The sequence below is a fragment of the Carcharhinus amblyrhynchos genome, chromosome 26 (assembly GCF_965287045.1).
Source record: "Carcharhinus amblyrhynchos chromosome 26, sCarAmb.v2.hapA, whole genome shotgun sequence".
In the NCBI taxonomy this organism is placed as follows: domain Eukaryota; kingdom Metazoa; phylum Chordata; class Chondrichthyes; order Carcharhiniformes; family Carcharhinidae; genus Carcharhinus; species Carcharhinus amblyrhynchos.
In genome coordinates this window covers 8,649,166-8,665,556 of record NC_137349.1, presented here as the reverse complement: position 1 = coordinate 8,665,556, position 16,391 = coordinate 8,649,166, and the positions used below count along the sequence as shown (strand labels likewise).

At 43.4% G+C, this 16,391-nt stretch overlaps 1 protein-coding gene across 2 annotated transcripts in view; it reads right to left on the bottom strand.

Annotated features, from left to right (window-relative positions):
- The window catches only part of LOC145358620 (insulin receptor-like), a 253,370-nt gene that overhangs the window by 118,073 nt on the left and 118,906 nt on the right, over nucleotides 1-16,391 (bottom strand). The gene's annotated exons all lie outside the window — the stretch shown is intronic.

Sequence of the window (16,391 nt, the reverse complement as noted above, 5' to 3'; positions counted from 1 at the left end):
CCTTTTCTATTAAACTCATCTTTCGACTTATTTTCTGGTTTCATTGTACCACTGGTATTTGGTCATCTTCCTCCTCTGGGAAAACAGATTTAAAACCTTCATTAAACAAGAATGACAGATGGTAATAGAGGCAGATCCCACTGGGATATCCATGAATGAAAACATCACTGTGAAAGTAAATCAGGACCAATTATTTTTTTCTTTTTGGCTTAAGTTGGGAGGATCGTGCTTCATCACAAAGTCAATAACATAAGTTGCAACATTCAAAATAATTGAGTTGCAGACTTTTTGCACCGAGAGAATTTTACCTAGTTATTTGAACCGTCCTCCACCCTCTCAACACCACCCCTCCCCCGCATACTGAGTTGGCTTCAGGGGCAGCAGTTTCGAGTACTATAATTGGTCCAAGTGCCAAAATATCAAAGCATCAACCAGCCTTTCAACTCCTGATCATTAATTGGCAATGCTTGAAGGTGAGCCAGGTAAGAGGTATTGAGCAACACCCTCACTACCCCTACTCTCTGTGAACAGACTGACGATATTTATCCTCTGGGCTGACACGTAAAGAATAGCCTTTTGGAGAAAGTACAGGGGGTTGCCCATGAGATCGCAGGTCAGTATAAACAGGCGCCTTCTCCATACGTGAGAATTTAAACAAAAATGCAACTGTTTGTTTATGTTCTTAAACTGCAGTGACGCAGTGCTACCAACACCTTACCCTGAGCGTCAACAAACCTTTCAGGCTGATGACAACACCCTTTAGGGTAAAGATTCCACTACAATACGTTTACATCACATAATTAAATATTTCCTTGCTACGCACACACTATAACGTTATTGTACAGAGTCAATATTGCCATAGATTATTTGTTTAAGACTGCTACAAAAAAATAAGTTTCCTTGTCCCAAAGCCAGGCACTAAACATGAACCATAAATTTACTCAAAACAAATTCTGTGATGTTGCAAGACAGTAATTTCGCAATGGGCTAATTACGTTGCCTCAAGTTATAGCCTTTGCACTGTGGTAGGTGCAAAGCCATTCTACATAGAGTCACCTGGGGTTGAAATTTGCAGACCTAAGCATACTTGCCTGGGAGCAAGAAATGATTGCAAGTCATATTTTGCGTACTTAATTATTTATTGACAAATCTTCTGCGGGGTTTCTCAAGGTGGGACACCTGATACTCAGCCTTGTTAACAAAAATAGTTATCGACAGTGCACGATTGGGATCGCGTAGCAGGAACCAGGTAAATGCCATGTGCAAGATTTAACATTTTCCACTGTGGATAAAGGTGTTCACAGTGAGGCAGGGGATATTGTGAAACCCTAACAGGAAATGGACACCATAAATATATAACTATTAATCATTAAATGGTTTCAGGAAGATGGTAGATATATTTGTAATAAAAGAGGAGTTAAAAGGATTTGGGGAACAGGTGGGGAGGTGGATTTGTGACTGGGGGAGATCAGCCATGATCTGATTGAATGGTGGAGCATGCTCGAAGGGCTGAATTTGCCTACTTCTGTTCCTATGTTCCTAATAAGTACATACAAGAGAGAGGTATTCAATAAAGTTTTTGAAATAAAAGTAAAACCAGGAATCCTTACAGTGCAGAAGGAGGCCACTTGGCCCATCTAGTCTGCACTGAACACAATTCCACCCAAGATCTTAAAGTTTATTTGTTAGTAACAAATAGGCTTACATTCGCACTGCAATGAAGTTACTGTGAAAATCCCGTAGTCGCCACACTCCGACGCCTGTTCAGATACACAGAGAGAATTTAGCATGGCCAATTCACCTAACCTGCACATCTTTGGACAGTGGGAGGAAACTGGAGCACCCAGAGGAAATCCACACAGACACAGGGAGAATGTGCAAACTCCACACAGACTGACCCGAGGCTGGAATTGCACTCAGGTCCCTGGCGCTGTGATGCACTGCGAAAGACATTTCAAGTGCCTTAATTTACTTCAGAGACTGAGCAACCCATTGTGTAATTCCAGCATTTCTCCTGCCACAACAAAGCTTTCAATATTCCCCACCCAACAGCATAACGTGTCAGCCACAGACTGACGTTAAATTTTGTGGAACATTTGAAAGTGTTCCTCACTTAGACCCACTGAACTGCGCCCCCACCCCCCACAGCCCTGCAAATGTTCTCCCCTTCAAGTACTTATTCTAAGAATGAAGAAAGCAAACATGCACCTACAGGTGTGTGCTATATGCCTGAAGGCAGGACAATGACTAAAATGATTAGACTGTTGCAGTAAACCTCAGTGGGACGAGCGAGAAAGAAGCAAACAGTAAATCCTCAGAATAAAAATACAGGTGTGTGTTCATGTGCATGGAACGTGTATTAAGTTACAGTGATGCAGAAGTCCCAAGTTTAAATTGGGGAATGTCAACCAACCACTTTTGTCAGGCAGTTGAACATCAAACAGCTCAATCCTTCCTAACCACAAGTGTCTTCAATAGTAGGCATCATTAAACTATTCTTAACGGAGACAATATAGGCCTTTTCACAAATGCATCAACATTTTTTCTTCCTCCAACCCAATCACCCACCTCCATCCCTTCGTAAATGCAGTTTGTATTTTGGCTGGAAAACTGTGTCTTCATTTTTAATACATCCAAGATTCAATAACGCCTTACGCAGGAACAACTAAATCCTTTTCAAAATAAGGGGTCGCTTAAAACAGGTCAGATTTGTTTTTCTCAGAAGACTGAGTGTCTCTGGATCTCTCTTCCTCAAAAGGAGGTGGAAACGGGAGCTTTCAATATTTTTAAGGCAGAGTTTGATAGATTCTTGATTAACAACGTTATTGGGGATAAACTGGAATGTGGAGTTGAGATTACAATCAAATGCAATAGATGGGGAGTGATTAGAATTTTTGTTTTGAAAAAAATCACTCTTGGAAGGCGGGGCATCAATGGCAACGCCAACATTTATTGCTCATGCAATTGAAAAAAGGTTGGTGAGCTACTACTGTCCTTGTGGTGAAAGGGCACCCACAGTACTGTTGTTAGATAGTGAGTTCCAGGATTTTGACTGAGCAGCAATGAAGGAACAGTCAACATGTGAATTTTATAATCAAAACGTTGCCTGATCAGGTGCCAATGTAGGTCAGCAAGCAAAGGGGTGATTAGAGAATGGGTCTTGGTGCAGTGAAGACATCTGCAACAGAGTTTGGGATGACCTCAAGTTTGTAGAGGGTCCAATGTACAAGACCAATCAACAGTGTTTCGGAAGAGTAAAGTCCAAAGATTTCAACAAATAAGCTCAGGCTAGGGCTAAGACAGACAATGTTACGGGGTGGAAATGGGTGATTTTGGTCATGCCATGATTATGAGGTTGGAAACTCATCCCAGGGTCAAATATAACACCAAGGCTGCAAACAGACAGGATTAATCCCATACCGTTTTCAAAGGGAGAGATGGAGCCTGAAGGAATGGAGCTTGGAGCAGGGGTGAAAAAAGGAGAAATTGCATTCCATACTCTAGGGAGAAGATTTTTTTCACCCACAAAGTAAATTAGCCCAATCTCAGAAACTAGGAACTTGGGAAGTTTCTTCTCAAAAACTGCAGCAGGCGACGGTGCAGAGGGACCTTGGGGTCCTTGAGCATGAGTCGCAAAAACCCAGCTTGCAGGTGCAGCAGGTGGTCAGGAAGGCAAATGGGATGCTGGCCTTCATAGCGAGGGGGATTGAATATAAAAGTAGGGAGGTCTTGCTGCGGCTGTATAGGGCATTGGTGAGGCCGCAGCTGGAGTACTGTGTGCAGTTTTGGGCGCCGTACTTACGCAAGGATATTTTGGCCTTGGAGGGAGTGCAGAGGAGGTTTACTAGGCTGATGCTGGAGTTGAGGGGGTTGAGCTATGAGGAGAGGCTGAATAAACTAGGCTTGTACTCGTTAGAGTTTAGAAGAATGAGGGGAGATCTCATTGAGACGTATAAGATGATGAATGGGATGGATAGGATAGAGGTGGAGAGACTCTTCCCGCTCAGAAAGGATAATAGGACTAGGGGGCACAGCCTCAAGATAAAGAGGGGGCGGTTTAGAACGGAGTTGAGGAGGAACTTCTTCACTCAAAGGGTGGTGAATCTCTGGAATTCTCTGCCCATTGAAGTGGTGGAGGCTACCTCGCTAAATATTTTTAAGACGCGGGTTGATGGGTTTTTGATAAGAGAGGGGATTAAGGGTTATGGGGAGAGGGCGGGAATGTGGAACTGAGCCACGACAGATCAGCCATGATCTTATTGAATGGCGGGGCAGGCTCGAGGGGCTAGATGGCCTACTCCTGCTCCTATTTCTTATGTTCTTATGTTCTCCAGTTCTCCGCCCAAAGGCAGGTCCTTGGGGATTATTCACCAAGTCACAGCTATGAGCTACGATTTTTTACTACCTATAGTGTGAGGAGGAGAGATGAGGTCCACATCAGCCAGATTGGAGATCGAGCCCTGGGTTGTTATCATTCACCTGATCCACACGTTAGCCATCTAGCCAACAAAGTTAACCAGCTCGCAGTTGGAAGACTAAGGCCAACTTAGTCAAATACCAAGGGGAACAGATAACGTGGATAAAGAGAAACTATTTCCATTGGATGGCGGGGGGGGTGGTCCTAGGACCACAAAACATAATTGAAAAATAAAAGACAATTCTGGAGTAAACATGGGAAATGGAAAGCAACCACTTAATCCTCAAGCCTGTCCTACCTTTTGCAGAGACCATGGCTGTTCTGCAATCTAACTCCATGTACCAGATTTTGCCCAATACCCCTTAATCCTTTTAAGGAGACGATGACGTAGTGACATTTTCACTGGATCAGTTATCCAAAAGACCCAGGATAATGTTCTGGGAACCCAAGTTCTAAACCCGCCATGACAGATAGTGAAATTCGAATTCAATAAAAATCTGGAATTAAGAATTTACTGATGACTATGAAACCATTGTCGACTGTCAGAAAAATCCATCTGGTTCACTGGTGTCCTTCAGGGATGGAAATCTCTGCCCTTACCCAGTCCAGCCTACATGTGACTCCAGACCCACAGCAATGCGGTTGACTCTTAAAAGCCCTCAGGATGGGGAATAAATGCTGGCCTAGCCAGCAACACCCACATCCAATGAACAAATTAAAAAAAAACTCCATGCTTAACAAAATCTATCAAATTCAGATATAAAATTAACTTGTCATCTGCAGAAGACAGTTCCAAATCTCTATCATACTCTTCGCATAGGAGCGGACCTTAGTTTTACTTGAGTGATCTAACGCCAATGTTCAGACTCTACCTCTCGTCCAAGACTCCCCAACAAGCAGGAACAGTTTCTCTCGACTTGATGGACCAAAGGGCCTTTTCTACATTGGGTGCCTCTATGAGTCTACCTACCCTATCTGATTCCTTAACACTTGAAATCACCCCTTAACTGTATTAATTCTAAGGAAAGCATTCCTGATGAGTATTTTGAAATTCCTAAACAAGCAGTTTCAAGATTGTTTTCTTTGCACAAGAAACTGACGCCCCCATATTTAGCATCTATTTCTTAAACGTGACAAGAAAATTACATACGTGCTCTCAAATTTTAGTCTAAATTTCATGTAAATTACAAGTGCCTGCATCACTAATCTTTCACAGTGCCCTTCGATATTGTACTGTTCCTCAACTTCCTCGTAAATAGTCCCATCATTTGATTGGATGCATTTAGGGGCACTGCCTGTGAATAGCAAGAAAGTGAACATAAGAACATAAGAAATAGGAGCAGGAATAGGCCATCTAGCCCTTCGAGCCTGCCCCGCCATTCAATAAGATCATGGCTGATCTGTCGCTGCTCAGTTCCACTTTCCCGCCCTCTCCCCATAACCCTTAATCCCCTCTCTTATCAAAAACCCATCAACCCGCGTCTTAAAAATATTTAGCGAGGCAGCCTCCACCACTTCAACGGGCAGAGAATTCCAGAGATTCACCACCCTTTGAGTGAAGAAGTTCCTCCTCAACTCCGTTCTAAACCGCCCCCCTTTTATCTTGAGGCTGTGCCCCCTAGTCCTATTATCCTTTCTGAGCGGGAAGAGTCTCTCCACCTCTATCCTATCCATCCCATTCAACATCTTATACGTCTCAATGAGATCTCCCCTCATTCTTCTAAACTCTAACGAGTACAAGCCTAGTTTATTCAGCCTCTCCTCATAGCTCAACCCCCTCAACTCCGGTATCAGCCTAGTAAACCTCCTCTGCACTCCCTCCAAGGCCAAAATATCTTTGCGCAGGTGCGGCGCCCAAAACTGCACACAGTACTCCAGCTGCGGCCTCACCAATGCCCTATACAGCTGCAGCAAGACCTCCCTACTTTTATATTCAATCCCCCTCGCTATGAAGGCCAGCATCCCATTTGCCTTCCTGACCACCTGCTGCACCTGCAAGCTGGGTTTTTGCGACTCATGCACAAGGACCCCGAGGTCCCTCTGCACCGTCGCCTGCTGCAGTTTTTCGCCCCGTAAGTAATAGTCCTTCCTACCATTCTTCCTACCAAAGTGGACCACCTCACACTTGCCAACATTAAATTCCATTTGCCATTTCCTGGCCCATTCGCCCAGCCTATCTAGATCCTTCTGCAGACTCTCCACACCCTCCGCACAATTTGCCGTTCCCCCAATCTTGGTGTCATCAGCAAATTTCGACACCCTACACTCGGTTCCCTCCTCCAGATCATCTATATAAATGGTCCAGATCATCTATATAAATAGACACTACCCAACAAAAAGCAAGAAAATAAACTGGGAGATAAATGAAGGAGTTCTCTTTCATGGAGCCTCTGAATGTAATCTGACATCTAAGCCGGTAACACAAGGGGCAGCACAGTGACTAGCATTGCTGCCTCACAGTGCCAGGGACCCAGGTTCAATTTCCGGCTTGGGTCATTGTCTGTGTGGTGTTTGCATGTTCTCCCCTTGTCTGTGTGGGTTTCCACTGGGTGCTGTGGTTTCATCCTACAGTCCAAAAGATGTGCTGATGAGGTGAATTGGCCATGCTAAATTCTCCCTCAGTGTACCCAAACAGATGCTGGAATGTGGCAACTAGGGGATTTTCACAGTAACTTCACTGCAGTGTTAATTTAAGCCTACTTGTGACGAATAAATAAACTTTAATTTTAAATAAACATTAACTTTAATCCCAGAACCCAACACACAAATCTTGGGAAATTACAGCCGCACTGTTGGAGGTGTCACCTTTTGGATGAAATATCAAAACCCGTGGTGAGATTTTCCTCCCCCGCTCCATGGTGTGTTTCATGGCAGCAGAGGACTGCACCCCACTCGCTGGCAGTGGGACCTTATAGTCCCGTCACTGTCAATGGGATTTCCTGTTCAACGCACCCCTTGCCAACATTCATGGGGCTCCCCGTCGACAAGATTACAGCACAAGGCTCCGTTAGCCCTTGCGGGTGGATGTAAAAGAACGCGTGACTCTACTGCAAACAGCAAGGGAGTTCTTCCCTCTTGGTCCTGGCCAATACTCATCCCTCAATCAATATCACAAGAAAACAGATAATCTGGTCATTATCACATTCCAATCTGTGGGATCTTGCTGTGTACAAATTGGCTGCTGTGTTTCCTACATTACAAAAGTGACTCGACTTCTCATTGGGTGTAAAGCATTTTGGGGCAACCATGGTCATGAAAGGTAAATCTTATATCTTTAGTTGTCTATGCAAAGTAGTCTTCACCAAAGCAAAACTGACACATGAACCTGCTCCCAAGCACAGGGGAACAGAGAGATACAAGACCACCTCAAGGCAAGTCTGGCATTGCACACTCACTACAGTAGAATTGCCATCCCATGCAGAGCTAAGTTTAAAAAAAGATTCCATTAATCACCAGGAAGTGTGTGTGAATTGAAGCCAACAGTGTAACTTTGTCTGCCAGCTAAGCATCAAACTCAGGGAGTGGTACAAGGCCCCTAAAAGGAAATCAGAGATCATTCAGGAAGCAGTACTCTAAATCGGATGCAGCACTTAGCCATTCATTCCCGGTCCAAGACTGGGAATATACAAACATCCTTACAATCTAGTGTGTCACATTCAATATTTGGTGCAGTCCCGTCTATATTCAGCAGGCTGTGAACAGAGTGAGTGGTCGCTTTGTCAAATGTTTCTTGTACTGCTGGAACAAGTACCTTTCAGATTAACGGAAGCTATTACCTGGCGCACATTAACACTATTTCAAAGAAGGGCTGGGATGGTCCAAGGCAACATTTTTCACCCAATAAATAAATGATGAGGTAATTTAGTAATAGAATAATAGAAACTCTACACTGTGCAGAAGAGTCCATTTGACCCATGAAGCCTGCACCGAATCTCTGTGTCCCACCCAGGTCCTCTCACCTGCAATCTCTCTATAACGCCAATATTTATCACGGCTAATCCATCTAACCCGCACATCTTTGGACCGTGGGAGGAAGCCGGAACACCCGGAGGAAACCCACGCAGACACAGGGAAAAAGTGCAAGCTCCAAATAGACAGTGACCCAAGCTGGGAATCAAACCCGGATCCCTGGCACTGAGAGGCAGCAGGGCTAACCATTGTGTCACTGTGTCACCCATTTATCTGACTGCTGTTTGAGAGAGCTTAGTGTCATCAAATTGACTGCCGTATCACAATGGTGACGAGGTTAAAAAAAAGCACTGATTGTAAAGTGCTACAGGGCGTCGTGAAATCACGAAAGGTATAAATACAACTGAGCTTGCTTTCCTTCTTGGGCTCAAATAAGCTCAATAAATGCCATAATATAACTTTAAAAATTTATCAGAACACAATGGAGGCCATACATTGGTGAACCTTCTATTTGAACCACTGCAGTATAGCAGTTCTTAAAGAGGTTTTCTTTTGTGTAACGTTTTTTTTAAACGAGAGACAAACGTGTCAAGTGCTTATTGTGAGCTTATTACAATAGGATGGCACAGTGGCCCAAAGGTTAGCACTGCTGCCACACTGCACTAGGGACCTGGGTTCAAGTCCCAGTTTGGGTCACTGGCTGTGCAGAGTCCGCACGTTCTCTCTGTGCTTGTGTAGGTTTCCTCCAGGTGCCCCAGTTCCCTCCCACAGCTCGAAAGACTTGCTGGTTAGGTGCGTTGGCCATGCTGAATTCTCCCTCAGTGTACCCGAACAGGTGCCGGAGTGTGGTGACTAGGGGATTTTCACAGTAACTTCATTATAGTGTTAATGTAAGCCTACTTGTGACACTAATAAATAAACATTTTTCAAAAAAAAACAGGCATTTATCGACCTTTAAATAAAAGCAAACTATTACATATGCTAGAATTCCAAAATCAAAATTCAGAAAATAGATCTGGAGTCATGTATAGGCCAGAGCAAGGAAGGGTCAATGAGCAATAAAGACAACATTTCCAGCAAAAACTCAGCAGATCTGGCAGCATCTGTGGAGAGAGAAACAGAATTAACGTTTTGAGTCCAGGTGATGAGACCTACAGACACAAAACATTAACCCCTCTCTTTCTCCATAGATGCCACTTGACCTCCTGTGTTTTTCCAGCATTTTCTGTTTCAACTTCAGATTTCCAACATATGTAATCGTTTGCTCATATTTAAAGGTTGATGAATGTCTGCTTTTTTTAAAAACATTTATTTGTTATTGTCAAAAGTAGGCTTACATTAACACTACAATGAAGTTACTGTAAAAATCCCCAAATCACCACACTTTGGCACCTGTTTGGGTACACTGAAGGAGAATTTAGCACAGCCAATCACCCTAACCAGCACATCTTTCAGACTGTGGGAGGAAACCTGAACACCTGGAGGAAACCCACGCAGACAGGGGAGAACGTGCAAACTCCACACAGACAGTGACACAAGCTAAGAATCAAACCTGGGTCCCTGGCACTGTGAGGCAGCAGTGCTAACCACTGTGCCATCCTATTGTAATAAGCTCAGTAAGTTGGAAGAAAATTCTGATCCTAGATGCAGAACAGCAGCTGGACTTATCACAGTGAAAGTCTGATGAGGTGGCTGGATGGGTTGACCTTATCTGGAAGCTAGACTGCACAACCTTCAGCTAACTGAAACTGCCCTGGCAGGTTTGCCACTGTGGTCTATCAGGATTGCGTCTTCCTAGGCACTGTGGGTCAATATTGCAACCTTTCATGGTGGAAGAATCTAGAACTAGGGGGCCCCAGTTTCAGAATAGGAGGTGTTCCATTTAAAATGGAGATGAGGAGAAATTTCCTTGCTTAAAAAAGTTGTTAATCTTCAGAATTCTCTAAACCAGAGAGCAGCGGAGGTTGGGTCATCGAATATATTCACGGACAAGTTAGATAGATTGTTGATGTACAGGACAGTGGAAGGTTATGGGGCGCAGGAAGGAAACTGGAGGTGAAGCCACAATCAGAGAACCATGATCTCTTTCAGAGGCCAAATGGCAGAACTCTGCACCTATTTTTTAATGTTGATCTTAATAGTTTTCTCAACCTTCCTTGCCCCTCATCTGAGGTGTGGTGATTCTCAGGTTAAACCACCACCATTCAATTCTCCCCCTCAAATTGGACAGCAGACTATGGTCAAGTAGGACCATGCAACTTTACCTTTACTGTCCACATCTTGTGCTATCCAGGCCGTAGCTTGATGCAGGAAGCATTTGTCACTTTTTATAAGGATAAGCAGATATCATTCCTAAATTTGCTTTTGCGTTCCTTTTGAATAATTTTTCATCTTTTGTAATGTCATATATTTTGCAGTCAACTCTTAGGGAATAGCAGATTCTCACCTTTCTGCTATGCAACCAGCAGTCTCCTCTGGTCTGACTTCACAGCTGACCTCTCTTTTTCTCCTGCTTGCCTCTCTCTTCGACTTCAGGTCCATTTTTTGCTCAGCACTTTCCCACAGCCTGCTTGGAGCAAGCTCTGCAAATGCCACCATTGAAAGCTTCTTGCCGTGCGCATCCTTCGCCCGGTTTTCATTGCTGGTTCTCCCCTCCCCTGTGCTTTGACTGCCCTACGATGGGGCCCTTTCTTGCCAGTTCTGATAAAGGAGTTTCTATCTGAAAAATTAAACTGCTTTTTCCCTTTTCCCAGATACTGACAAGAACCTGCTGTGTATATCCAACATTTTTTGGTTTCTCTCTCAGATTTCCAGAACATAGTGGGTGTTTTTTTTTAGTCTAAATCAAACGCTATCCTTACCTGAACTCCACTAACTTGCAGGCATGACGCCACAGTGCCAAGAATTAAATGCACACAGGTTCAGTTTTGTTCATGACTTTTGGTACACTTTTAACTAACATGTCCAATAGCTTGCTCTAACATTTCAAAATGTTAGAAAAGAATTCATAATAAGTCAACAAACTAGAAAAACTCTTCCTGCTCAAAAAAGACAGTAGGACTAGGGGGCACAGCCTCAAGATAAAGGGGGGGCGGTTTAGAACGGAGTTGAGGAGGAACTTCTTCACTCAAAGGGTGGTGAATCTCTGGAATTTTCTGCCCGTTGAAGTGGTGGAGGCTGCCTCGCTAAATATTTTTAAGAAGCTGGTTGATGGGTTCTTGATAAGAGAGGGGATTAAGGGTTATGGGGAGAGGGCGGGAAAGTGGAACTGAGCCACGACAGATCAGCCATGATCTTATTGAATGGCGGGGCAGGCTCGAAGGGCTAGATGGCCTACTCCTGCTCCTATTTCTTATGTTCTTAAAATGCTTACACTTGGTAAATCTAAAAAAAATCAGAAATTAGATTATTGCAGTGACGCAGAGCTTGACTACTGAATCCTTTAATAAGCACATTAATATTTAGTCTGTGCCAAATTAACTAATAGAGGATCTTCAAATGAACTGGAAGAAAAGAAGTAAAGTTTAAAGTTCGTTAGTCATTAAGTAGGTTTACATTCACACTATGATGAAAGTGCTGTGAAAATCCCCTAGTCGCCACGCTTCAATGCCTGTTCAGGTACACTGAGGGAGAACTTAGCATGGACAATTCACCTAACAAGCATGTCTTTGGACTGTGGGAGGAAACCAGAGCACCCAGAGGAAACCCATGTAGACACAGGGAGAATGTGCAAACTCCACACATTCAGTGACCAAGCCAGGAATCGAACCCAGATTCCTGGCACTGAGAGGCAGCAGTACTAACCACTGTGCCACCATGCCGCCGACAGAGATAAGATTAGAATGGAAAGTTAAGTGGTCTGTGCACAGGCGTGCATGTGTATGTGTGCACGTGCACATATATAAGGCGTGTGTACCAATATTAAAAACAGAGATTTCCTTTCACACCCTCCCTCAGCCTAGGTTAGGAGGTTAGAGAGCAATAAAAACTAAAGTCTTTTTTGAAAAATTGTCCAAATAACAACCTGGAAATCCTGTAATCGCTCCACAGAAATCTTAGAACATGAAAAACGTTCATTCTACATTATTTTAAAATATAAATACGGAATCGCGGCAGACGCGGATATTTGTTGCTATTTACAGTTTCCCCTTAAAACCAGCCAGTTTTTTTGTTACACAGGAATTCTGGAGAACTGCTGATAACACGGCCAAGTGTAAGGGCGCTCTGGAGACCGGTGTTATTGGATCAGCCAGATCCTGCTGCAAGCCAAGCGATTCTTTCCCAGTAATATTTTAATGCAGCCATCACAATAATATTAGCGTCTCCATGGGAATGGCAGTAAAACAGAGAGGAGGTTAATGGCGTTTCCTCCTGACTAATTTCCAATGGATCAGCCGATTCATTTATTAATTTTGTTTATCTTTGTGGTGACTCACATCATTGTCACTTCCTTCTATTCATGGCCTGATTTGAGCGGGCATATTGTTGTCTCTGTGAATGGGCCTCTACGTGTGAACCAGTCAAGCAGAGATGCGGAAGACTTGCCGACGTGCTGAAAGCAAGCAAGCGACATACACAGCAGGGTGTGGGATGGTGGGTGGGCTAGTTAATAGTGTGTTGGGAACTAGTCATTTTCTATTTCCCAGCACACACACACACATTTTTATTTTTCCTTTAATACATTGGCAAATTTATCAACTCTTTCCTTAATCATTGGGATCTTAAGAACGTAAGAACTAGGAGCAGGAGTAGGCCATCTAGCTCTTTGAGCCTGCTCCGCCATTCAGTAAGATCATGGCTGATCTTTCCGTGGACTCAGCTCCACTTACCCGCCCGCTCGCCATAACCCTTGATTCCTTTACTGTTCATTCTGCTAACAAATCCAGGAATATTGCTGATGAGAGAGACACGCTGGTTTGCGCTCATTGGGACAAACGCAGGAAAGCCAAATCTCAAACAATCACCACAACTTACAGGAGAAAAGCGACCTGTTCTCTGTAAAAAGGAATACATTCAAGCCTTGTGCCTTTTTGGAATTACCTGGGAGTTGCAGAGCCTGTTGTTTTCTCCAAAGCAGCATTTCAGCCAAAGTCAACTTGCCAACCAGTTAGCACTGCTGCCTCACAGCTCCAGGGACATGGGTTGAATTCCAGCCTTAGGTGACTGCTGAATTTGCACATTCTCCTTCTGCCAGCGTGGATTTCCTGCGGGTGCTCTGGTTTCCTCCCACACTCCAAAAGACATGCAAATTAGGTTGACTGACCGTGCTAAATTGTCCCTTAGCATTCTAGGTTACAGTTTAAAGTTTATTTAACAGTGTCACAAGTAGACTTACATTAACACTGCAATGAAGTCACAGTGAAAATCCCCTAGGGGATCGGCTATAAGGTTGGGGGATTAGCAGAGTAAATATGTAGGGTTACAGGGTTAGGGTCTGTGTAGGATGCTCTGTTGGAGAGTCAGTGCAGACTCAAAAGGGCTGAATGGCCTGCTTCTGCACTGTAGGGATTCTATGATTCAATTCTATGTTTCACCTTTTTCTCCTGTACGATATACCGTGATCGTTTGAAATTTGGTACTCTTGTGTTTGTCCTGATGAATGCAAACTGAAAAGCTTCAGCAACATGTTTCTCTTTTCTGAAATATTCACGTTCTGTTAATCCAGGAATATTTTTATCCTTTTTTTAAGATATTGATAATTAATGATTTCAGTGCCAATTCTTAAGCCTGGACTAGTATTTAGTTCTGACAGCATTGCCCTTCCAATCTGATAACTGCTTTGGAAGAGTTTGCATACGAGGATCAAACAGTCTCCTTTCCCCCTAAATACTTTTAGCTTTGACAAGAGTGGTTGATGCTGGAATGAAAATTAAAAGAAGCAGCACTATTATTTCACTTAATTGCCATTGCACATGTATGCAAGGATAGTGAACATGGATGGGCAAATCAATTGCAAAGGCCCATTTGCAGCCAGGTTCAAAATTCAGGTCCTTATGGAAGTCACTGGAAAGCAAAAAGTTTAAAGTTTATTTTGTTAGTGTCATACGTAAGGCTTATGTTCGCTCTGCAATGAAGGTACTGTGAAAATCCCCCAGTCGCCATACTCTGACACCTGTTCGGGTACACTAAGGGAGAATTCAGCAGTCAATCCACCTAACCAGCACATCTTTTGGACTGTGGAAGGAAACCAGAGCACCCAGACGAAAACCACGGGGAGAATGTGCAAACTCCACACAAACAGTGATCCAAGCTGGGAATCGAACCTGGGTCCTTGGCAGGTAGCAGTGCTAACCACTGTGTCACCATGCCACACCATTTCATCTCCCAAACACTACTTGTCTTCATCTCAGCCTCATCTCTCCCTACCTCCGAGATCTCCTCCAGCCTCTCAACTTTCCACAATGTTTGCACTCATCCAATTCTGGCCTTCTAAACATTCCTGATTTTAACCACTCCATGAGTGGTGGCTGCACCTTATGCTGTCTGTACCCTAAAGTTCTGGAACTCAATCTGTACACCTTCTTTCTCTATCTGGCTCTCCTGCTTTAAGACACTTCTCGAAACCTACCTCTTTGACCAAGTTTTTGATCAGCTGACCTAATCTCCTTACTTGGTTTGCTATGTTTTTCTTTTCCACAGCTCTCTTTAATTTATTATTGTCACATGTATTAGTATACAGTGAAAAGAATTGATTCTTGCGTGCTATATAAACATACCGTTCATAGAGTACATGGGGAGAAGGAAAGGAGAGGGTGCTTCTTTTAATTTTCATCCCAGCATCAACCACTCTTGTCAAAGCTAAAAGTATTTAGGGGGAAAGGAGAGTGTTTGATCCTCGTGTTACAGTTATGGCTAGGGTGCAGATCAACCTAATATATGGTAGGCCCATTCAAAAATCTGACGACAGAAGGAAAGAAACTGTTCTTCAATCAGTTGATACAAGACTTCAGATTTTTGTATCTTTTTCCCAATGAAAGTGGTTGGAAGAGAGAATGTCTGGGATACGTGGGGTCCTTAATTATGCTGGTTACTTTTCCAATGTAGCAAAAAGGGGAGACGGAGTTGATGGATGGGAGACTGGTTTGCTTAATAGGATGGGGTTAATTTCACAACCCTTTGTAATTTCTTGCGGCCTTGGGCAGAGCAGGTACCGTACCAAACTGTGATACAACCAGAAAGGATGCTTTCTATGGTGCAACTATAAAAATTGATGAGAGTCACTGCAGACATGCCAAATTTCCTTAACCTCCTGAGCAAGTAGAGGCATTGGTGGTGAAACTCTTTGGGGACTTTTTTATATTAACAACGCTATATAAATATATGTTTTTGTTGTTCTTAACACGTCGTATTCAGATTCTTCTTTTCTCTGCAAACTGTCATTTGGTTTTTCAAAGCTGAATTAAACAAATTACTAGAGCCCCGAGCAAAACTTTGAGCACAGCACATTTTAAGAAACAAAACAGCTACACTGGGCAGGGTAAGGAGGAGAAACAGGGCACCAGTAAAGCCTGTAGATTGCAGTGCACTGCTCCAGACAGAGAGGGATCTATGCCAACGAGCAATTACACAACAGAGGCCAAAAGGTTTTGCTCTCCAATGCAGCCAGCTGACTGAAGGTGAACGTTTGGAATAGGAGATGGAAAAGACACCAAAAAAAGGGATTAGCTAAAATAAGTAGCTGTAACATTTACAACTCCACTGAGTCACAACACTGAACATTTAAACTAGCCCCACTAGTTTAATGCTTTGCCCAAATGAGTATAGAGATTTTACAATTATTGTTAACCTCCCTATAAGCAAAATCAGAAAAGACAAAGAATGAGCTTGATTTATATACCACCTTTCATCAAACCCCAAATGTGCCAAAGCAGTCTACAAACAATGAGGAGCTTTTGAAGTGTTGTAACATAAAGGGAAACATGGCAGTCAATTTGTTCACAGCAACCTCTCACATACAGAAATGAGGTAAATGACTGAGATCCATTTTGAGTGGTACTGGTTGTGGAATAAATAGTGGGCAGGACATCAGGGGGAACACTCTTTCTCTTCCTCAAGCAAACCAGTG